The sequence below is a fragment of the Gadus chalcogrammus genome, chromosome 8 (assembly GCF_026213295.1).
Source record: "Gadus chalcogrammus isolate NIFS_2021 chromosome 8, NIFS_Gcha_1.0, whole genome shotgun sequence".
NCBI classification, from domain to species: Eukaryota; Metazoa; Chordata; class Actinopteri; order Gadiformes; family Gadidae; genus Gadus; species Gadus chalcogrammus.
Genome location: NC_079419.1, coordinates 27,576,267 through 27,601,159, shown reverse-complemented (window position 1 = coordinate 27,601,159; position 24,893 = coordinate 27,576,267).

The following is a 24,893-nucleotide window of genomic DNA, read 5'->3' as shown; positions in this document are numbered from 1 at the left end:
GTTATGCAGGGGTCCAAGAAGTGTGCATTTCGCCGGCACAACGCGACAAGAAATGTGCATTTCGCCGGCACATCGCGAAGCATGTGTTGAAAACGCTGCCCTGAACCTGTGGATACAAAGGATTTGACTGTGGTAGGAGTAGCGAGAAGTCAGTGTAGCGTTTTTGCGGCGAAATTTTGTAGAATATATACAATTTCCTCGTTTATTGCGCCCCCTAATGGCGGAATTTTCCGAAATTTTTATCGAACGTCATTAAGGTTAGCACCAACATGTGTGTAGAATTTGGACTCGATCCGATGTCTAATTTTGGATTTTTTTGTATTTTTGATTTTCCACGTCTAATTTAGCTAATATACCAATATTCAAAATGCTATCGTTTCGTCGTCGAAGGTCGGATCAAAAAACTGTATATGATTCCTTTGCGTGTGCGTCTGAAGATGTCGTGTGCAAAGTTTTGTGTCGATTGGTCAAGAAATGTGGGAGGAGTAGCGAAAAAACAGTTTTGCGGTTTTCGCGATTTTGCGAAAAAAAATTATGGACGCAAATGGGCGTGGCCTATGCCAAAAGATGCAGCAGACTCCAGTGAATCTGTGTGTATGAGGTTTTGAATATGGGAGGTTCGGTGTGGGAGTTATAGCCCCAAACGCATTTTCCCTTGGTATAGCGCCACCTAGTGGCCGGCGTGTCTGGATTTTGTTATCTGAGTAGCGGTGCCGGACCTGGATCTAGTCATGCAATTGGCGTGTCGGCACCATTTACGGTTTGGGCTGTGGACCCACTTTTAGCGCGGGAAGTATAATAATAATCCTTACAAAAACAATAGGGATCCAACCTGTTGGCTTGGACCCCTAATAATAATAATAATAATAATCCTTACAAAAACAATAGGGATCCAACCTGTTGGCTTGGACCCCTAATAATAATAATAATAATAATAATCCTTACAAAAACAATAGGGATCCAACCTGTTGGCTTGGACCCCTAAAAATCCTTACAAAAACAATAGGGATCCAACCTGTTGGCTTGGACCCCTAACTAGAACTGCAAGCAGTTATGCAGGGGTCCAAGAAGTGTGCATTTCGCCGGCACAACGCGACAAGAAATGTGCATTTCGCCGGCACAACGCGAAGCAGGTATTCAAAACGCTACCGTGAACAACCTGTGGATATAAAGGTTTTGACTGTGAGAGGTTCAGTGTGGGAGTTTCGGCCCCAAACGCATTTTCCGCTACCGTTTAGTCGTCGACGGTTGGATCAAAATAGTTTTTACTGATTTGCAACGCAAAACATATATTCAAAACGCTACCGTTTCGTCAACGATGGTCGGATCAAAATAGTTTTGCTGATTTCTTGTAGTGTGCGTCTGAAGATGTCGTGTGCAAAGTTTGGTGTCAATTGGGCAAGAAATGTGGGAGGAGTAGCGAAAAGGCAGTTTAGCTGTTTTTGCGATTTTGCATAAAGAAAATACTGACGCAAATGGGCCTGACCTATGCCAAAAGATGCAGCTGACTCCAGTGAATCTGTGCGTATAACGTTTTTGACTGTGGGAGCTTTGGTGTGGGAGTTATAGCCTAAAACGCGTTTTCAGAACATTCCATTGGCCAAATAGGAGATATATTATTTCGTCGTTTTTTGGCGCCGCCCTGTTGGCGAAATTTTCCAAAGACAATTTTCCTTTGCCAAATAACTCCCGCCTACATTATTAATTCTTGGCCATATTTTTTATATAGACTCGGGTTTGCCCCTTGATGGTTCCCTTATAGTTTGAAGAACATTCCTTTGGCCAATTAGAAGATATACAATTTCCTCGTTTATTGCGCCCCCTAATGGCGAAATATTCCGAATTCTTTATTGAACGCCATTAAGGGTAGCACCGACATGTGTCTAAAATTTGGACTTGATCCGACGTCTACTTTTGGTATTCTTTGAATTTTTGCGTTTTGACTTAAAATGTAGCCAATAAACAAATATTCAAAACGCTACCGTTTCGTCGTCGAAGGTCGGATCAAAAAACTGTTGATGATTCCTTTGCGTGTGCGTTTGAAGATGTCGTGTGCGAAGTTTGGTGTTGATTAGTCAAGAAATGTGGGAGGAGTAGGGAAAAAACTGTTTTGCGGTTTTCGCGATTTAGCGAAAAATATTCATAGACGCAAATGGGCGTGGCCTAGCCCAAAAGATGCAGCAGACTCCAGTGCATCTGTGGGTATAACGTTTTTGACTGTGGGAGGTTCGGTGTGGGAGTTATAGCCCCAAACGCGTATTCCTTGGTATAGCGCCACCTAGTGGCCGGCATGTCTGGATTTGGTCGTCTGCGTAGTCCGAAGAGATCTGGATCTAGTCATGCAATTGGCGTGTCGGCACCATTTACGGTTTGGGCTGTGGGCCCACTTTTAGGGGGGTAAGTATAACTAGAACTGCAAGCAGTTATGCAGGGGTCCAAGAAGTGTGCATTTCGCCGGCACAACGCGACAAGAAATGTGCATTTCGCCGGCACAACGCGAAGCAAGTATTCAAAACGCTACCGTGAACAACCTGTGGATATAAAGGTTTTGACTGTGAGAGGTTCAGTGTGGGAGTTTCGGCCCCAAACGCATTTTCCGCTACCGTTTAGTCGTCGACGGTTGGATCAAAATAGTTTTTACTGATTTGCAACGCAAAACATATATTCAAAACGCTACCGTTTCGTCAACGATGGTCGGATCAAAATAGTTTTGCTGATTTCTTGTAGTGTGCGTCTGAAGATGTCGTGTGCAAAGTTTGGTGTCAATTGGGCAAGAAATGTGGGAGGAGTAGCGAAAAGGCAGTTTAGCTGTTTTTGCGATTTTGCATAAAGAAAATACTGACGCAAATGGGCCTGGCCTATGCCAAAAGATGCAGCTGACTCCAGTGAATCTGTGCGTATAACGTTTTTGACTGTGGGAGCTTCGGTGTGGGAGTTATAGCCTAAAACGCGTTTTCAGAACATTCCATTGGCCAAATAGGAGATATATTATTTCGTCGTTTTTTGGCGCCGCCCTGTTGGCGAAATTTTCCAAAGACAATTTTCCTTTGCCAAATAACTCCCGCCTACATTATTAATTCTTGGCCATATTTTTTATATAGACTCGGGTTTGCCCCTTGATGGTTCCCTTATAGTTTGAAGAACATTCCTTTGGCCAATTAGAAGATATACAATTTCCTCGTTTATTGCGCCCCCTAATGGCGAAATATTCCGAATTCTTTATTGAACGCCATTAAGGGTAGCACTGACATGTGTCTAAAATTTGGACTTGATCCGACTTCTACTTTTGGTATTCTTTGAATTTTTGCGTTTTGACGTAAAACGTAGCCAATAAACAAATATTCAAAACGCTACCGTTTCGTCGTCGAAGGTCGGATCAAAAAACTGTTGATGATTCCTCTGCGTGTGCGTCTGAAGATGTCGTGTGCAAAGTTTGGTGTTGATTGGTCAAGAAATGTGGGAGGAGTAGGGAAAAAACTGTTTTGCGGTTTTCGCGATTTAGCGAAAAATATTCATAGACGCAAATGGGCGTGGCCTAGCCCAAAAGATGCAGCAGACTCCAGTGCATCTGTGGGTATAACGTTTTTGACTGTGGGAGGTTCGGTGTGGGAGTTATAGCCCCAAACGCGTATTCCTTGGTATAGCGCCACCTAGTGGCCGGCATGTCTGGATTTTGTCGTCTGCGTAGTCCGAAGAGATCTGGATCTAGTCATGTAATTGGCGTGTGTGCAGCATTTACGGTTTGGGCTGTGGTACCACTTTTAGGGGGGTAAGTATAACTAGAACTGCAAGCAGTTATGCAGGGGTCCAAGAAGTGTGCATTTCGCCGGCACAACGCGACAATAAATGTGCATTTCGCTTTTAGTTTTTACTGATTTGCAACGCAAAACATATATTCAAAACGCTACCGTTTCGTCAACGATGGTCGGATCAAAATAGTTTTGCTGATTTCTTGTAGTGTGCGTCTGAAGATGTCGTGTGCAAAGTTTGGTGTCAATTGGGCAAGAAATGTGGGAGGAGTAGCGAAAAGGCAGTTTAGCTGTTTTTGCGATTTTGCATAAAGAAAATACTGACGCAAATGGGCCTGGCCTATGCCAAAGGATGTAGCTGACTCCAGTGAATCTGTGCGTATAACGTTTTTGACTGTGGGAGCTTCGGTGTGGGAGTTATAGCCTAAAACGCGTTTTCAGAACATTCCATTGGCCAAATAGGAGAAAGACAATGTTGTCGTTTTTTGGCGCCGCCCTGTTGGCGAAATTTTCCAAAGACAATTTTCCTTTGCCAAATAACTCCCGCCCACATTAATAATTCTTGGCCATATTTTCTATATAGACTCGGGTTTGCCCCTTGATGGTTTCCCTTGAGTTTGAAGAACATTCCTTTGGCCAATTAGAAGATATACAATTTCCTCGTTTATTGCGCCCCCTGAGGGCATAATTTTCCGAATTTTCTATCGAACGCCGTAAAGGTTAGCACCAACATGTGTGTAAAATTTGGACTCGATCCGATGTCTAATTTTGTTTTTTTTCTGGATTTTTGATTTTCGACTTGAAACATAGCTAATAAACAAATATTCAAAATGCTACCGATTCGTCATCGATGGTCGGATCAAAAAAGTGTTAAATTATTTATTTTCGTGTGCGTCTGATGATGTCGTGTGCAAGGTTTGGTGTCGATTGGTCAAGAAATGTGGGAGGAGTAGCGAAAATACAGTTTCGCGGTTTTCGCGATTTTGCGAAAAAAAATTATGGACGCAAATGGGCGTGGCCTATGCCAAAAGATGCAACAGACTCCAGTGAATATGTGGGTAGAAGTTGTTGACTGTGGGAGGTTTGGTGTGGGAGTTATAGCCCCAAACGCGTCTTTCCTTGGTATAGCGCCACCTAGTGGCCGGCGTGTCTGGATTTTGTCGTCTTCATAGTCTTCACGTACCTGGATCTACTCATGTAATTGGCGTGTGTGCACCATTTACGGTTTGGGCTGTAGTAGCACTTTCTTGGTAGGAAGTATAATAATAATAATAATAATAATAAAAATCCTTACAAAAACAATAGGGATCCAACCTGTTGGCTTGGACCCCTAATAATAATAATCCTTACAAAAACAATAGGGATCCAACCTGTTGGCTTGGACCCCTAATAATAACTAGAACTGCAAGCAGTTATGCAGGGGTCCAAGAAGTGTGCATTTCGCCGGCACAACGCGACAAGAAATGTGCATTTCGCCGGCACAACACGAAGCAAGTATTCAAAACGCTACCGTGAACAACCTGTGGATATAAAGGTTTTGACTGTGAGAGGTTCAGTGTGGGAGTTTCGGCCCCAAACGCATTTTCCGCTACCGTTTAGTCGTCGACGGTTGGATCAAAATAGTTTTTACTGATTTGCAACGCAAAACATATATTCAAAACGCTACCGTTTCGTCAACGATGGTCGGATCAAAATAGTTTTGCTGATTTCTTGTAGTGTGCGTCTGAAGATGTCGTGTGCAAAGTTTGGTGTCAATTGGGCAAGAAATGTGGGAGGAGTAGCGAAAAGGCAGTTTAGCTGTTTTTGCGATTTTGCATAAAGAAAATACTGACGCAAATGGGCCTGGCCTATGCCAAAAGATGCAGCTGACTCCAGTGAATCTGTGCGTATAACGTTTTTGACTGTGGGAGCTTAATAGGAGATATATTATTTCGTCGTTTTTTGGCGCCGCCCTGTTGGCGAAATTTTCCAAAGACAATTTTCCTTTGCCAAATAACTCCCGCCAACATTATTAATTCTTGGCCATATTTTTTATATAGACTCGGGTTTGCCCCTTGATGGTTCCCTTATAGTTTGAAGAACATTCCTTTGGCCAATTAGAAGATATACAATTTCCTCGTTTATTGCGCCCCCTAATGGCGAAATATTCCGAATTCTTTATTGAACGCCACTAAGGGTAGCACCGACATGTGTCTAAAATTTGGACTTGATCCGACGTCTACTTTTGGTATTCTTTGAATTTTTGCGTTTCGACGTAAAACGTAGCCAATAAACAAATATTCAAAACGCTACCGTTTCGTCGTCGAAGGTCGGATAAAAAAACTGTTGATGATTCCTTTGCGTGTGCGTCTGAAGATGTCGGGTGCAAAGTTTGGTGTTGATTGGTCAAGAAATGTGGGAGGAGTAGGGAAAAAACTGTTTTGCGGTTTTCGCGAATTAGCGAAAAATATTCATTGACGCAAATGGGCGTGGCCTAGGCCCAAAGATGCAGCAGACTCCAGTGCATCTGTGTGTACAAGTTTTTGGACTCTGGGAGGTTCGGTGTCGGAGTTATAGCCCCAAACGCGTATTCCCTGGTATAGCGCCACCTAGTGGCCGGCGTGTCTGGATTTTGTCGTCTGCGTAGTCCGAAGAGATCTGGATCTAGTCATGTAATTGGCGTGTGTGCACCATTTACGGTTTGGGCTGTGGTACCACTTTTAGGGGGGTAAGTATAAAAATAACTAGAACTGCAAGCAGTTATGCAGGGGTCCAAGAAGTGTGCATTTCGCCGGCACAACGCGACAAGAAATGTGCATTTCGCCGGAAAAACGCGAAGCATGTGTTCAAAACGCTACCCTGAACCTGTGGAGTAGCGAGAAGTCAGTGTAGCGTTTTCGCGGCGAAATTTTTGTAGAAGATATACAATTTCCTCGTTTATTGCGCCCCCTAATGGCGAAATTTTCCGAAATTTTTATCGAAGGTCAATAAGGTTAGCACCAACATGTGTCTAAAATTTGGACTCGATCCGATGTCTAATTTTGGAATTTTTTGGTTTTTTAATTTTCCACGTCTAATTTAGCTAATAAAAGAATATTCAAAACTCTACCGTTTCGTCGTCGAAGGTCGGATCAAAAAACTGTATATGATTTCTTTGCGTGTGCGTCTGAAGATGCCGTGTGCAAAGTTTGGTGTCGATTGGTCAAGAAATGTGCGAGGAGTAGCGAAAAAACAGTTTTGCGGTTTTCGCGATTTAGCGAAAAATATTCATAGACGCAAATGGGCGTGGCCTATACCAAAAGATGCAGCAGACTCCAGTGAATCTGTGTGTACAAGGTTTTGAATGTGGGAGGTTCGGTGTGGGAGTTATAGCCCCAAACGTGTCTTTCCTTGGTATAGCGCCACCTAGTGGCCGGCGTGTCTGGGTTTGGTCGTCTGCGTAGTCCGAAGAGATCTGGATCTAGTCATGTAATTGGCGTGTGTGCACCATTTACGGTTTGGGCTGTGGTACCACTTTTAGGGGGGTAAGTATAACTAGAACTGCAAGCAGTTATGCAGGGGTCCAAGAAGTGTGCATTTCGCCGGCACAACGCGACAAGAAATGTGCATTTCGCCGGCACAACGCGGAGCATATGTTCAAAACGCTACCCTGAACCTGTGGATACAAAGGATTTGACTGTGGTAGGAGTAGCGAGAAGTCAGTGTAGCGTTTTCGCGGCGAAATTTTGTAGAAGATATACAATTTCCTCGTTTATTGCGCCCCCTAATGGCGAAATTTTCCAAAATTTTTATCGAACGTCATTAAGGTTACCACCAACATGTGTCTAAAATTTGGACTCGATCCGATGTCTAATTTTTGAATTTTCTGGTTTTTTAATTTTCCACGTGTAATTTAGCTAATAAACCAATATTCAAAACGCTACCGTTTCGTCGTCGAAGGTCGGATCAAAAAACTGTATACGATTCCTTTGCGTGTGCGTCTGAAGATGTCGTGTGCAAAGTTTGGTGTCGATTGGTCAAGAAATGTGGGAGGAGTAGGGAAAAAACAGTTTTGCGGTTTTCGCGATTTAGCGAAAAATATTCATAGACGCAAATGGGCGTGGCCTAGGCCAAAAGATGCAGCAGACTCCAGTGCATCTGTGTGTACAAGTTTTTGGACTGTGGGAGGTTCGGTGTGGGAGTTATAGCCCCAAACGTGTTTCTCCTTGGTATAGCGCCACCTAGTGGCCGGCATGTCTGGATTTGGTTATCTGAGTAGCGGTGCCGGTACTGGTTCTAGTCATGTAATTGGCGCGTGTGCACCATTTACGGTTTGGGCTGTGGTTCCACTTTCACGGGGAGGTAGTATAATAATAATAATAAAAAAAATCCTTACAAAAACAATAGGGATCCAACCTGTTGGCTTGGACCCCTAACTAGAACTGCAAGCAGTTATGCAGGGGTCCAAGAAGTGTGCATTTCGCCGGCACAACGCGACAAGAAATGTGCGTTTCGCCGGCACAAAGCGAAGCATGTGTTCAAAAAGCTACCCTGAATCTGTGGATACAAAGGATTTGACTGTGGTAGGAGTAGCGAGAAGTCAGTGTAGCGTTTTCGTGGCGAAATTTTGTAGAAGATATACAATTTCCTCGTTTATTGCGCCCCCTAATGGCGAAATTGTCCGAATTTTTTATCGAACGACATTAAGGGTAGCACCGACATGTGTGTAAAACTTGGACTCGATCCGATGTGTAATTTTGGATTTTTTGGGATTTTGGAATTTCCACGTCTAATTTAGCTCATAAACCAATATTCAAAACGCTACCGTTTCGTCGTCGAATGTCGGATCAAAAAACTGTCTATCATTTCTTTGCGTGTGCGTCTGAAGATGTCGTGTGCAAAGTTTGGTGTCGATTGGTCAAGAAATGTGGGAGGAGTAGGGAAAAAACAGTTTTGCGGTTTTCGCGATTTAGCGAAAAATATTCATAGACGCAAATGGGCGTGGCCTAGGCCAAAAGATGCAGCAGACTCCAGTGCATCTGTGTGTACAAGTTTTTGGACTCTGGGAGGTTCGGTGTGGGAGTTATAGTCCCAAACGTGTTTCTCCTTGGTATAGCGCCACCTAGTGGCCGGCATGTCTGGATTTGGTTATCTGAGTAGCGGTGCCGGTACTGGTTCTAGTCATGCAATTGGCGCGTGTGCACCATTTACGGTTTGGGCTGTAGTCCAACAAGTACGGGGGGAAGAATAATAATAGGAAAAATCCTTACAAAAACAATAGGGATCCAACCTGTTGGCTTGGACCCCTAACAAGAAGTGTGCATTTCGCCGGCACAACGCGACAAGAAATGTGCATTTCGCCGGCACAACGCGAAGCATGTGTTGAAAACGCTACCCTGAACCTGTGGATACAAAAGGATTTGACTGTGGTAGGAGTAGCGAGAAGTCAGTGTAGCGTTTTCGCGGCGAAATTTTGTAGAAGATATACAATTTCCTCGTTTATTGCGCCCCCTAATGGCGAAATATTCCGAATTCTTTATTGAACGCCATTAAGGCCAGCACCGACATGTGTCTAAAATTTGGACTTGATCTGAAGTCTAATTTTTGTATTTTTTTAATTTTTTGCTTTTCCACGTCTAATTTAGCTAATAAACAAATATTCAAAATGCTACCGTTTCGTTGTCGAAGGTCGGATCAAAAAAGTGTTGATGATTTCTTTGCGTGTGCGTCTGAAGATGCCGTGTGCAAAGTTTGGTGTTGATTGGTCAAGACATGTGGGAGAAGTAGGGAAAAAACAGTTTTGCGGTTTTCGCGATTTAGCGAAAAATATTCATAGACGCAAATGGGCGTGGCCTAGACCAAAAGATGCAGCAGACTCCAGTGAATATGTGGGTACAAGTTTTTGGACTCTGTGAGGTTCGGTGTGGGAGTTATAGCCCCAAACGCGTATTCCTTGGTATAGCGCCACCTAGTGACCGGCGTGTCCGGATTTTGTCGTCTGCGTACACATCACAGACATGGATCTAGTCATGCAATTGGCGTGTCCGCACCATTTACGGTTTGGGGTGTGGGCCCACTTTTAGGGAAGGAAGTATAATAATAATAATAAAAATCCTTACAAAAACAATAGGGATCCAACCTGTTGGCTTGGACCCCTAATAATAATAATAAGAAAAATCCTTACAAAAACAATAGGGATCCAACCTGTTGGCTTGGACCCCTAACTAGAACTGCAAGCAGTTATGCAGGGGTCCAAGAAGTGTGCATTTCGCCGGCACAACGCGACAAGAAATGTGCATTTCGCCGGCACGACGCGAAGCATGTGTTCAAAACGCTACCCTGAACCTGTGGATACAAAGGATTTGACTGTGGTAGGAGTAGCGAGAAGTCAGTGTAGCGTTTTCGGGGCGAAATTTTGTAGAAGATATACAATTTCCTCGTTTATTGCGCCCCCTAATGGCGAAATCTTCCGAATTTTTTATCGAACGACATTAAGGTTAGCACCAACATGTGTGTAGAATTAGGACTCGATCCGATGTCTACTTTTGGATTTTTTTGTATTTTTGATTTTCCACGTCTAATTTAGCTAATAAACAAATATTGAAAACTCTACCGTTTCGTCGTCGAAGGTCGGATCAAAAAACTGTCTAAGATTTCTTTGCGTGTGCGTCTGAAGATGCCGTGTGCAAAGTTTTGTGTCAGATGGTCAAGAAATGTGGGAGGAGTAGCGAAAAAACAGTTTTGCGGTTTTCGCGATTTTGCGAAAAATATTCATAGACGCAAATGGGCGTGGCCTAGGCCAAAAGATGCAGCAGACTCCAGTGAATATGTGGGTACAAGTTTTTGACTGTGGGAGGTTCGTTGTGGGAGTTATAGCCCCAAACGCATTTTCCCTTGGTATAGCGCCACCTAGTGGCCGGCGTGTCTGGATTTTGTCGTCTGCATAGTCTTCACTGACCTGGATCTAGTCATGCAATTGGCGTGTGTGCAACATTTACGGTATGGGCTGAATTCCCACTTTCTTGGTAGGAAGTATAATAACTAGAACTGCAAGCAGTTATGCAGGGGTCCAAGAAGTGTGCATTTCGCCGGCACAACGCGACAAGAAATGTGCATTTCGCCGGCACAACGCGAAGCATGTGTTGAAAACGCTACCCTGAACCTGTGGATACAAAGGATTTGACTGTGGTAGGAGTAGCGAGAAGTCAGTGTGGCGTTTTCGCGGCGAAATTTTGTAGAAGATATACAATTTCCTCGTTTATTGCGCCCCCTAATGGCGGAATTTTCCGAAATTTTTATCGAACGTCATTAAGGTTAGCACCAACATGTGTGTAGAATTTGGACTCGATCCGATGTCTAATTTTGGATTTTTTTGGATTTTTAATTTTCCACGTCTAATTTAGCTAATAAACCAATATTCAAAACTCTACCGTTTCGTCGTCGAAGGTCGGATCAAAAAACTGTCTACGATTTCTATGCGTGTGCGTCTGAAGATGTCGTGTGCAAAGTTTGGTGTCGATTGGTCAAGAAATGTGGGAGGAGTAGGGAAAAAACAGTTTTGCGGTTTTCGCGATTTAGCGAAAAATATTCATAGACGCAAATGGGCGTGGCCTAGGCCAAAAGATGCAGCAGACTCCAGTGCATCTGTGTGTACAAGTTTTTGGACTGTGGGAGGTTCGGTGTGGGAGTTATAGCCCCAAACGCGTATTCCTTGGTATAGCGCCACCTAGTGGCCGGCGTGTCTGGATTTTGTCGTCTGCATAGTCTTCACTGACCTGGATCTAGTCATGCAATTGGCGTGTGTGCAACATTTACGGTATGGGCTGTATTCCCACTTTCTTGGTAGGAAGTATAATAATAAAAATAACTAGAACTGCAAGCAGTTATGCAGGGGTCCAAGAAGTGTGCATTTCGCCGGCACAACACGAAGCATGTGTTCGAAATTGAGGAACGGCGTATGCCAAAAGATGCAGCTGACTCCAGTGAATCTGTGGATATAACGTTTTTGACTGTGGGAGCTTCGGTGTGGGAGTTATAGCCTAAAACGCGTTTTCAGAACATTCCATTGGCCAGTTAGGAGATATATTATTTCGTCGTTTATTTGCGCCCCCTTGTGGCGAAATTTTCCAAAGACAATTTTCCTTTGCCAAATAACTCCCGCCCACATTAATAATTCTTGGCCATATTTTTTATATAGACTCGGGTTTGCCCCTTGATGGTTCCCTTATAGTTTGAAGAACATTCTTTTTGCCAATTAGAAGATATACAATTTCCTCGTTTATTGCGCCCCCTAATGGCGAAATATTCCGAATTCTTTATTGAACGCCATTAAGGCCAGCACCGACATGTGTCTAAAATTTGGACTTGATCCGAAGTCTAAATTTGGTATTTTTTTAATTTTTTGCTTTTCCACGTCTAATTTCGCTAATAAAAGAATATTCAAAACTCTACCGTTTCGTCGTCGAAGGTCGGATCAAAAAAGTGTATATGATTTCTTTGCGTGTGCGTCTGAAGATGCCGTGTGCAAAGTTTGGTGTTGATTGGTCAAGAAATGTGCGAGGAGTAGCGAAAAAACAGTTTTGCGGTTTTCGCGATTTAGCGAAAAATATTCATAGACGCAAATGGGCGTGGCCTATACCAAAAGATGCAGCAGACTCCAGTGAATCTGTGTGTACAAGGTTTTGAATGTGGGAGGTTCGGTGTGGGAGTTATAGCCCCAAACGCGTCTTTCCTTGGTATAGCGCCACCTAGTGGCCGGCGTGTCTGGATTTGGTCGTCTGCTTAGAACTCAGGGCCCTGGATCTAGTCATGCAATTGGCGTGTCGGCACCATTTACGGTTTGGGCTGTGGACCCACTTCTAGGGGGGAATAATAATAACTAGAACTGCAAGCAGTTATGCAGGGGTCCAAGAAGTGTGCATTTCGCCGGCACAACGCGAAGCATGTGTTCAAAAATTGAGAAACAGCGTGTGCCAAAAGATGCAGCTGACTCCAGTGAATCTGTGGATATAAAGGTTTTGACTGTGGGAGCTTCGGTGTGGGAGTTATAGCCCAAAACGCGTTTTCAGAACATTCCATTGGCAAGTTAGGAGATATATTATTTCGTCGTTTATTTGCGACCCCTTGTGGCGAAATTTTCAAAAGACAATTTTCCTTTGCCAAATAACTCCCGCCCACATTAATAATTCTTGGCCATATTTTTTATATAGACTCGGGTTTGCCCCTTGATGGTTTCCTTTGAGTTTGAAGAACATTCCTTTGGCCAATAAGAAGATATACAATTTCCTCGTTTATTGCGCCCCCTAATGGCGAAATATTCCGAAAATTTTATTGAACGACATTAAGGTTAGCACCAACATGTCTGTAAAATTTGGACTCGTTCCGATGTCTACCTTTGGATTTTTCTGGATTTTTGATTTTCCACGTCTAATTTAGCTAATATACCAATATTCAAAACGCTACCGTTTCGTCGTCGACGGTCGGATCAAAAAACTGTCCGATAATTTCTTTGCGTGTGCGTCTGAAGATGTCGTGTGCAAAGTTTGGTGTTGATTGGTCAAAAAATGTGGGAGGAGTAGGGAAAAAACTGTTTTGCGGTTTTCGCGATTTTGCGAAAAATATTCATAGACGCAAATGGGCGTGGCCTATGCCAAAAGATGCAGCAGACTCCAGTGAATATGTGTGTACAAGTTTTTTGACTGTGGGAGGTTCGGTGTGGGAGTTATAGCCCCAAACGCGTATTCCTTGGTATAGCGCCACCTAGTGACCGGCGTGTCTGGATTTTGTCGTCTGCTTAGTCCGAACAGATCTGGATCTAGTCATGCAATTCGCGTGTCGGCACCATTTACGGTTTGGGCTGTGGTCCCACTTTTAGGGGGGTAAGAATAATAGGAATAATAATCCTTACAAAAACAATAGGGATCCAACCTGTTGGCTTGGACCCCTAATAAAAATCCTTACAAAAACAATAGGGATCCAACCTGTTGGCTTGGACCCCTAACTAGAACTGCAAGCAGTTATGCAGGGGTCCAAGAAGTGTGCATTTCGCCGGCACAACGCGACAAGAAATGTGCATTTCGCCGGTACATCGCGAAGCATGTGTTCAAAACGCTACCCTGAACCTGTGGATACAAAGGATTTGACTGTGGTAGGAGTAGCGAGAAGTCAGTGTAGCGTTTTTGCGGCGAAATTTTGTAGAAGATATACAATTTCCTCGTTTATTGCGCCCCCTAATGGCGGAATTTTCCGAATTTTTTATCGAACATCATTAAGGTTAGCACCAACATGTGTGTAGAATTTGGACTCGATCCGATGTCTAATTTTGGATTTTTTTGTATTTTTGATTTTCCACGTCTAATTTAGCTAATATACCAATATTCAAAATGCTATCGTTTCGTCGTCGAAGGTCGGATCAAAAAACTGTATATGATTCCTTTGCGTGTGCGTCTGAAGATGTCGTGTGCAAAGTTTTGTGTCGATTGGTCAAGAAATGTGGGAGGAGTAGCGAAAAAACAGTTTTGCGGTTTTCGCGATTTTGCGGAAAAAAATTATAGACGCAAATGGGCGTGGCCTATGCCAAAAGATGCAGCAGACTCCAGTGAATCTGTGTGTACGAGGTTTTGAATGTGGGAGGTTCGGTGTGGGAGTTATAGCCCCAAACGCATTTTCCCTTGGTATAGCGCCACCTAGTGGCCGGCGTGTCTGGATTTTGTTATCTGAGTAGCGGTGCCGGACCTGGATCTAGTCAAGCAATTGGCGTGTCGGCACCATTTACGGTTTGGGCTGTGGACCCACTTTTAGCGCGGGAAGTATAATAATAACTAGAACTGCAAGCAGTTATGCAGGGGTCCAAGAAGTGTGCATTTCGCCGGCACAACGCGACAAGAAATGTGAATTTCGCCGGCACAACGCGAAGCATGTGTTCAAAACGCTACCCTGAACTTGTGGATACAAAGGATTCGACTGTGGTAGGAGTAGCGAGAAGTCAGTGTGGCGTTTTCGCGGCAAAATTTTGTAGAAGATATACAATTTCCTCGTTTATTGCGCCCTCTAATGGCGAAATTGTCCGAAATTTTTATTGAACGTCATTAAGGTTAGCACCAACATGTGTGTAGAATTTGGACTCGATCCGATGTCTAATTTTGGATTTTTTTGTATTTTGGATTTTCCACGTCTAATTTAGCTAATATACCAATATTCAAAATGCTACCGTTTCGTCGTCGAAGGTCGGATCAAAAAACTGTATACGATTCCTTTGCGTGTGCGTCTGAAGATGTCGTGTGCAAAGTTTGGTGTCGATTGGTCAAGAAATGTGGGAGGAGTAGGGAAAAAACAGTTTTGCGGTTTTCGCGATTTAGCGAAAAATATTCATAGACGCAAATGGGCGTGGCCTAGGCCAAAAGATGCAGCAGACTCCAGTGCATCTGTGTGTACAAGTTTTTGGACTGTGGGAGGTTCGGTGTGGGAGTTATAGCCCCAAACGCGTATTCCTTGGTATAGCGCCACCTAGTGGCCGGCGTGTCTGGATTTTGTCGTCTGCATAGTCTTCACTGACCTGGATCTAGTCATGCAATTGGCGTGTGTGCAACATTTACGGTATGGGCTGTATTCCCACTTTCTTGGTAGGAAGTATAATAATAATAATAACTAGAACTGCAAGCAGTTATGCAGGGGTCCAAGAAGTGTGCATTTCGCCGGCACAACGCGACAAGAAATGTGAATTTCGCCGGCACAACGCGAAGCATGTGTTCAAAACGCTACCCTGAACTTGTGGATACAAAGGATTCGACTGTGGTAGGAGTAGCGAGAAGTCAGTGTAGCGTTTTCGCGGCAAAATTTTGTAGAAGATATACAATTTCCTCGTTTATTGCGCCCTCTAATGGCGAAATTGTCCGAAATTTTTATCGAACGTCATTAAGGTTAGCACCAACATGTGTGTAGAATTTGGACTCGATCCGATTTCTAATTTTGGATTTTTTTGGATTTTGGATTTTCCACGTCTAATTTAGCTAATATACCAATATTCAAAATGCTACCGTTTCGTCGTCGAAGGTCGGATCAAAAAACTGTATACGATTCCTTTGCGTGTGCGTCTGAAGATGTCGTGTGCAAAGTTTGGTGTCGATTGGTCAAGAAATGTGGGAGGAGTAGGGAAAAAACAGTTTTGCGGTTTTCGCGATTTAGCGAAAAATATTCATAGACGCAAATGGGCGTGGCCTCGGCCAAAAGATGCAGCAGACTCCAGTGCATCTGTGTGTACAAGTTTTTGGACTGTGGGAGGTTCGGTGTGGGAGTTATAGCCCCAAACGCGTATTCCTTGGTATAGCGCCACCTAGTGGCCGGCGTGTCTGGATTTTGTCGTCTGCATAGTCTTCACTGACCTGGATCTAGTCATGCAATTGGCGTGTGTGCAACATTTACGGTATGGGCTGTATTCCCACTTTCTTGGTAGGAAGTATAATAATAACTAGAACTGCAAGCAGTTATGCAGGGGTCCAAGAAATGTGCGTTTCGCCGGCACAACGCGAAGCATGTGTTTAAAACGCTACCCTAAACCTGTGGATACAAAGGATTTGACTGTGGTAGGAGTTGCGAGAAGTCAGTGTAGCGTTTTCGCAGCGAAATTCTGTAGAAGATATACAATTTCCTCGTTTATTGCGCCCCCTAATGGCGAAATTTTCCGATATTGTTATCGAACGTCATTAAGGTTAGCACCAACATGTGTCTAAAATTTGGACTCGATCCGATGTCTAATTTTGGAATTTTTTGGTTTTTTAATTTTCCACGTCTAATTTAGCTAATAAAAGAATATTCAAAACTCTACCGTTTCGTCGTCGAAGGTCGGATCAAAAAACTGTATATGATTTCTTTGCGTGTGCATCTGAAGATGCCGTGTGCAAAGTTTGGTGTTGATCAGTCAAGAAATGTGGGAGGAGTAGGGAAAAAACAGTTTTGCGGTTTTCGCGATTTTGCGAAAAAAAATTATGGACGCAAATGGGCGTGGCCTAGGCCAAAAGATGCAGTTTTTGAATGTGGGAGGTTCGGTGTGGGAGTTATAGCCCCAAACGCGTATTCCTTGGTATAGCGCCACCTAGTGACCGGCGTGTCTGGATTTTGTCGTCTGCATAGTCTTCACTGACCTGGATCTAGTCATGCAATTGGCGTGTCCGCACCATTTACGGTTTGGGCTGTGGGCCCACTTTCTTGGTAGGAAGTATAACAAGAAGTGTGCATTTCGCCGGCACAACGCGACAAGAAATGTGAATTTCGCCGGCACAACGCGAAGCATGTGTTCAAAACGCTACCCTGAACCTGTGGAGTAGCGAGAAGTCAGTGTAGCGTTTTCGCGGCGAAATTTTTGTAGAAGATATACAATTTCCTCGTTTATTGCGCCCCCTAATGGCGGAATTTTCCGAAATTTTTATCGAAGGTCATTAAGGTTAGCACCAACATGTGTCTAAAATTTGGACTCGATCCGATGTCTAATTTTGGAATTTTTTGTTTTTTTTATTTTCCACGTCTAATTTAGCTAATAAAAGAATATTCAAAACTCTACCGTTTCGTCGTCGAAGGTCGGATCAAAAAACTGTATATGATTTCTTTGCGTGTGCGTCTGAAGATGCCGTGTGCAAAGTTTGGTGTTGATTGGTTAAGAAATGTGCGAGGAGTAGCGAAAAAACAGTTTTGCGGTTTTCGCGATTTAGCGAAAAATATTCATAGACGCAAATGGGCGTGGCCTAGACCAAAAGATGCAGCAGACTCCAGTGCATCTGTGTGTACAAGTTTTTGGACTGTGGGAGGTTCGGTGTGGGAGTTATAGCCCCTAACGCGTATTCCTTGGTATAGCGCCACCTAGTGGCCGGCATGTCTGGATTTTGTCGTCTGCGTAGTCCGAAGAGATCTGGATCTAGTCATGTAATTGGCGTGTGTGCACCATTTACGGTTTGGGCTGTGGTACCACTTTTAGGGGGGTAAGTATAAAAATAACTAGAACTGCAAGCAGTTATGCAGGGGTCCAAGAAGTGTGCATTTCGCCGGCACAACGCGACAAGAAATGTGCATTTCGCCGGCACATCGCGAAGCATGTGTTGAAAATGCTACCCTGAACCTGTGGATACAAAGGATTTGACTGTGGTAGGAGTAGCGAGAAGTCAGTGTAGCGTTTTTTGCGGCGAAATTTTGTAGAAGATATACAATTTCCTCGTTTATTGCGCCCCCTAATGGCGGAATTTTCCGAAATTTTTATCGAACGTCACTAAGGTTAGCACCAACATGTGTGTAGAATTTGGACTCGATCCGATGTCTAATTTTGGATTTTTTTGTATTTTTGATTTTCCACGTCTAATTTAGCTAATATACCAATATTCAAAATGCTATCGTTTCGTCGTCGAAGGTCGGATCAAAAAACTGTATATGATTCCTTTGCGTGTGCGTCTGATGATGTCGTGTGCAAAGTTTTGTGTCGATTGGTCAAGAAATGTGGGAGGAGTAGCGAAAAAACAGTTTTGCGGTTTTCGCGATTTTGCGAAAAAAAATTATAGACGCAAATGGGCGTGGCCTATGCCAAAAGATGCAGCAGACTCCAGTGAATCTGTGTGTACGAGGTTTTGAATGTGGGAGGTTCGGTGTGGGAGTTATAGCCCCAAACGCATTTTCCCTTGGTATAGCGCCACCTAGTGGCCGGCGTGTCTGGATTTTGTTATCTGAGTAGCGGTGCCGGACCTGGATCTAGTCATGCAATTGGCGTGTCGGCACCATTTACGGTTTGGGCTGTGGACCCACTTTTAGCGCGGGAAGTATAATAATAATAATCCTTACAAAAACAATAGGGATCCAACCTGTTGGCTTGGACCCCTAATAATAATAGGAAGAAAAATCCTTACAAAAACAATAGGGATCCAACCTGTTGGCTTGGACCCCTAATAATAACTAGAACTGCAAGCAGTTATGCAGGGGTCCAAGAAGTGTGCATTTCGCCGGCACAACGCGACAAGAAATGTGCATTTCGCCGGCACAACGCGAAGCAAGTATTCAAAACGCTACCGTGAACAACCTGTGGATATAAAGGTTTTGACTGTGAGAGGTTCAGTGTGGGAGTTTCGGCCCCAAACGCATTTTCCGCTACCGTTTAGTCGTCGACGGTTGGATCAAAATAGTTTTTACTGATTTGCAACGCAAAACATATATTCAAAACGCTACCGTTTCGTCAACGATGGTCGGATCAAAATAGTTTTGCTGATTTCTTGTAGTGTGCGTCTGAAGATGTCGTGTGCAAAGTTTGGTGTCAATTGGGCAAGAAATGTGGGAGGAGTAGCGAAAAGGCAGTTTAGCTGTTTTTGCGATTTTGCATAAAGAAAATACTGACGCAAATGGGCCTGGCCTATGCCAAAAGATGCAGCTGACTCCAGTGAATCTGTGCGTCTAACGTTTTTGACTGTGGGAGCTTTGGTGTGGGAGTTGTAGCCTAAAACGCGTTTTCAGAACATTCCATTGGCCAAATAGGAGATATATTATTTCGTCGTTTTTTGGCGCCGCCCTGTTGGCGAAATTTTCCAAAGACAATTTTCCTTTGCCAAATAACTCCCGCCTACATTATTAATTCTTGGCCATATTTTTTATATAGACTCGGGTTTGCCCCTTGATGGTTCCCTTATAGTTTGAAGAACATTCCTTTGGCCAATTAGAAGATATACAATTTCCTCGTTTATTGCGCCCCCTAATGGCGAAATATTCCGAATTCTTTATTGAACGCCATTAAGGGTAGCACCGACATGAGTCTAAAATTTGGACTTGATCCGACGTCTACTTTTGGTATTCTTTGAATTTTTGCGTTTCGACGTAAAACGTAGCCAATAAACAAATATTCAAAACGCTACCGTTTCGTCGTCGAAGGTCGGATAAAAAAGCTGTTGATGATTCCTTTGCGTGTGCGTCTGAAGATGTCGGGTGCAAAGTTTGGTGTTGATTGGTCAAGAAATGTGGGAGGAGTAGGGAAAAAACTGTTTTGCGGTTTTCGCGAATTAGCGAAAAATATTCATAGACGCAAATGGGCGTGGCCTAGCCCAAAAGATGCAGCAGACTCCAGTGCATCTGTGTGTACAAGTTTTTGGACTCTGGGAGGTTCGGTGTGGGAGTTATAGCCCCAAACGCGTATTCCTTGGTATAGCGCCACCTAGTGGCCGGCGTGTCTGGATTTTGTCGTCTGCTTAGAACTCAGGGCCCTGGATCTAGTCATGCAATTGGCGTGTCGGCACCTTTTACGGTTTGGGCTGTGGACCCACTTCTAGGGGGGAATAATAATAATAATAAAAAAAATCCTTACAAAAACAATAGGGATCCAACCTGTTGGCTTGGACCCCTAATAATAACTAGAACTGCAAGCAGTTATGCAGGGGTCCAAGAAGTGTGCATTTCGCCGGCACAACGCGAAGCATGTGTTCAAAACGCTACCCTGAACCTGTGGATACAAAGGATTTGACTGTGGTATGAGTAGCGAGAAGTCAGTGTAGCGTTTTCGCGGCGAAATTTTGTAGAAGATATACAATATCCTCGTTTATTGCGCCCCCATTGGCGAAATTTTCCGAAATTTTTATCGAACGTCATTAAGGTTAGCACCAACATGTGTGTAGAGTTTGGACTCGATCCGATGTCTAATTTTGGATTTGTTTGGATTTTTAATTTTCCACGTCTAATTTTGCTAATAAACAAATATTCAAAACTCTACCGTTTCGTCGTCGAAGGTCGGATCAAAAAACTGTCTATGATTTCTTTGCGTGTGCGTCTGAAGATGCCATGTGCAAAGTTTGGTGGTGATCGGGCGAGAAATGTGGGAGGAGTAGCGAAAAAAACAGTTTTGCGGTTTTCGCGATTTAGCGAAAAATATTCATAGACGCAAATGGGCGTGGCCTAGGCCAAAAGATGCAGCAGACTCCAGTGCATCTGTGTGTACAAGTTTTTGGACTGTGGGAGGTTCGGTGTTGGAGCTATAGCCCCAAACGTGTTTCTCCTTGGTATAGCGCCACCTAGTGGCCGGCATGTCTGGATTTCGTTATCTGAGTAGCGGTGCCGGTACTGGTTCTAGTCATGGAATTGGCGCGTGTGCACCATTTACGGTTTGGGCTGTGGTACCACTTTTAGCGCAGGAATAATAATAAGAAAAATCCTTACAAAAACAATAGGGATCCAACCTGTTGGCTTGGACCCCTAACTAGAACTGCAAGCAGTTATGCAGGGGTCCAAGAAGTGTGCATTTCGCCGGCACAACGCGACAAGAAATGTGCATTTCGCCGGCACAACGCGAAGCAAGTATTCAAAACGCTACCGTGAACAACCTGTGGATATAAAGGTTTTGACTGTGAGAGGTTCAGTGTGGGAGTTTCGGCCCCAAACGCATTTTCCGCTACCGTTTAGTCGTCGACGGTTGGATCAAAATAGTTTTTACTGATTTGCAACGCAAAACATATATTCAAAACGCTACCGTTTCGTCAACGATGGTCGGATCAAAATAGTTTTGCTGATTTCTTGTAGTGTGCGTCTGAAGATGTCGTGTGCAAAGTTTGGTGTCAATTGGGCAAGAAATGTGGGAGGAGTAGCGAAAAGGCAGTTTAGCTGTTTTTGCGATTTTGCATAAAGAAAATACTGACGCAAATGGGCCTGGCCTATGCCAAAAGATGCAGCTGACTCCAGTGAATCTGTGCGTATAACGTTTTTGACTGTGGGAGCTTTGGTGTGGGAGTTGTAGCCTAAAACGCGTTTTCAGAACATTCCATTGGCCAAATAGGAGATATATTATTTCGTCGTTTTTTGGCGCCGCCCTGTTGGCGAAATTTTCCAAAGACAATTTTCCTTTGCCAAATAACTCCCGCCTACATTATTAATTCTTGGCCATATTTTTTATATAGACTCGGGTTTGCCCCTTGATGGTTCCCTTATAGTTTGAAGAACATTCCTTTGGCCAATTAGAAGATATACAATTTCCTCGTTTATTGCGCCCCCTAATGGCGAAATATTCCGAATTCTTTATTGAACGCCATTAAGGGTAGCACCGACATGAGTCTAAAATTTGGACTTGATCCGACGTCTACTTTTGGTATTCTTTGAATTTTTGCGTTTCGACGTAAAACGTAGCCAATAAACAAATATTCAAAACGCTACCGTTTCGTCGTCGAAGGTCGGATAAAAAAGCTGTTGATGATTCCTTTGCGTGTGCGTCTGAAGATGTCGGGTGCAAAGTTTGGTGTTGATTGGTCAAGAAATGTGGGAGGAGTAGGGAAAAAACTGTTTTGCGGTTTTCGCGAATTAGCGAAAAATATTCATAGACGCAAATGGGCGTGGCCTAGCCCAAAAGATGCAGCAGACTCCAGTGCATCTGTGTGTACAAGTTTTTGGACTCTGGGAGGTTCGGTGTGGGAGTTATAGCCCCAAACGCGTATTCCTTGGTATAGCGCCACCTAGTGGCCGGCGTGTCTGGATTTTGTCGTCTGCTTAGAACTCAGGGCCCTGGATCTAGTCATGCAATTGGCGTGTCGGCACCTTTTACGGTTTGGGCTGTGGACCCACTTCTAGGGGGGAATAATAATAACTAGAACTGCAAGCAGTTATGCAGGGGTCCAAGAAGTGTGCATTTCGCCGGCACAACGCAAAGCATGTGTTCAAAAATTGAGAAACAGCGTATGCCAAAAGATGCAGCTGACTCCAGTGAATCTGTGGATATAAAGGTTTTGACTGTGGGAGCTTCGGTGTGGGAGTTATAGCCCGAAACGCGTTTTCAGAACATTCCATTGGCCAGTTAGGAGATATATTATTTCGTCGTTTATTTGCGACCCCTTGTGGCGAAATTTTCCAAAGACAATTTTCCTTTGCCAAATAACTCCCGCCCACATTAATAATTCTTGGCCATATTTTTTATATAGACTCGGGTTTGCCCCTTGATGGTTCCCTTATAGTTTGAAGAACATTCCTTGGGCCAATTAGAAGATATACAATTTCCTCGTTTATTGCGCCCCCTAATGGCGAAATATTCCGAAAATTTTATTGAACGACATTAAGGTTAGCACCAACATGTATGTAAAATCTGGACTCGTTCCGATGTCTACTTTTGGATCTTTCTGGATTTTTGATTTTCCACGTCTAATTTAGCTAATATACCAATATTCAAAACGCTACCGTTTCGTCGTCGACGGTCGGATCAAAAAACTGTCCGATAATTTCTTTGCGTGTGCGTCTGAAGATGTCGTGTGCAAAGGTTGGTGTTGATTGGTCAAAAAATGTGGGAGGAGTAGGGAAAAAACTGTTTTGCGGTTTTCGCGATTTTGCGAAAAATATTCATAGACGCAAATGGGCGTGGCCTATGCCAAAAGATGCAGCAGACTCCAGTGAATATGTGTGTACAAGGTTTTGAATGTGGGAGGTTCGGTGTGGGAGTTATAGCCCCAAACGCGTCTTTCCTTGGTATAGCGCCACCTAGTGGCCGGCGTGTCTGGATTTGGTCGTCTGCTTAGAACTCAGGGCCCTGGATCTAGTCATGCAATTGGCGTGTCGGCACCATTTACGGTTTGGGCTGTGGACCCACTTCTAGGGGGGAATAATAATAATAATAATAATAATAATAATAAAAAAAATCCTTACAAAAACAATAGGGATCCAACCTGTTGGCTTGGACCCCTAACTAGAACTGCAAGCAGTTATGCAGGGGTCCAAGAAGTGTGCATTTCGCCGGCACAACGCGAAGCATGTGTTCAAAAATTGAGAAACAGTGTGCCAAAAGATGCAGCTGACTCCAGTGAATCTGTGGATATAAAGGTTTTGACTGTGGGAGCTTCGGTGTGGGAGTTATAGCCCAAAACGCGTTTTCAGAACATTCCATTGGCCAGTTAGGAGATGTATTATTTCGTCGTTTATTTGCGCCCCCTTGTGGCGAAATTTTCCAAAGACAATTTTCCTTTGCCAAATAACTCCCGCCCACATTAATAATTCTTGGCCATATTTTTTATATAGACTCGGGTTTGCCCCTTGATGGTTCCCTTATAGTTTGAAGAACATTCCTTTGGCCAATTAGAAGATATACAATTTCCTCGTTTATTGCGCCCCCTTATGGCGAAATATTCCGATTATTTTACTGAACGCCAGTAGGGGTAGCATCGACATGTGTCAAAAATTTGGACTTGATCCGATGTTTAATTTTGGTATTTTTTAATTTTTTTGCGTTTCGACGTAAAACGTAGCTAATAAACAAATATTCAAAACGCTACCGTTTCGTCGTCAAAGGGCAAATCAAAAAAGTGTTCAAAAATTTCTTTGCGTGTCTGTCTGAAGATGTCGTGTGCAAAGTTTGGTGTTGATTGGTCAAGAAATGTGGGAGGAGTAGCGAAAAAACAGTTTTACGGTTTTCGCGATTTTGAGAAAAAAAATTATAGACGCAAATGGGCGTGGCCTATGCCAAAAGATGCAACAGACTCCAGTGGATATGTGGGTACAAGTTTTTGACTGTGGGAGGTTCGGTGTGGGAGTTATAGCCCCAAACGCGTTTTCCCTTGGTATAGCGCCACCTAGTGTTCGGCGTGTCTGGATTTTGTCGTCTGCGTAGTCCGAAGAGATCTGGATCTAGTCATGCAATTCGCGTGTCGGCACCATTTACGGTTTGGGCTGTGGTCCCACTTTTAGGGAGGTAAGAATAATAACTAGAACTGCAAGCAGTTATGCAGGGGTCCAAGAAGTGTGCATTTCGCCGGCACAACGCGACAAGAAATGTGCGTTTCGCCGGCACAACGCGGAGCATGTGTTCAAAACGCTACCCTGAACCTGTGGATACAAAGGATTTGACTGTGGTAGGAGTAGCGAGAAGTCAGTGTAGCGTTTTCGCGGGGAATTTTTGTAGAAGATATGCAATTTCCTTGTTTATGGCGCCCCCTAACGGCGAAATCTTCCGAAATTTTTATCGAACGACATTAAGGTTAGAACCAACATGTCTGTAAAATTTGGACTCGTTCCGATGTCTAATTTTGGATTTTTTGGGATTTTTAATTTTCCACGTCTAATTTTGCTAATAAACAAATATTCAAAACTCTATCGTTTCGTCGTCGAAGGTCGGATCAAAAAACTGTCTAAGATTTCTTTGCGTGTGCGTCTGAAGATGCCGTGTGCAAAGTTTGGTGTTGATTGGGCAAGAAATGTGGGAGGAGTAGCGAA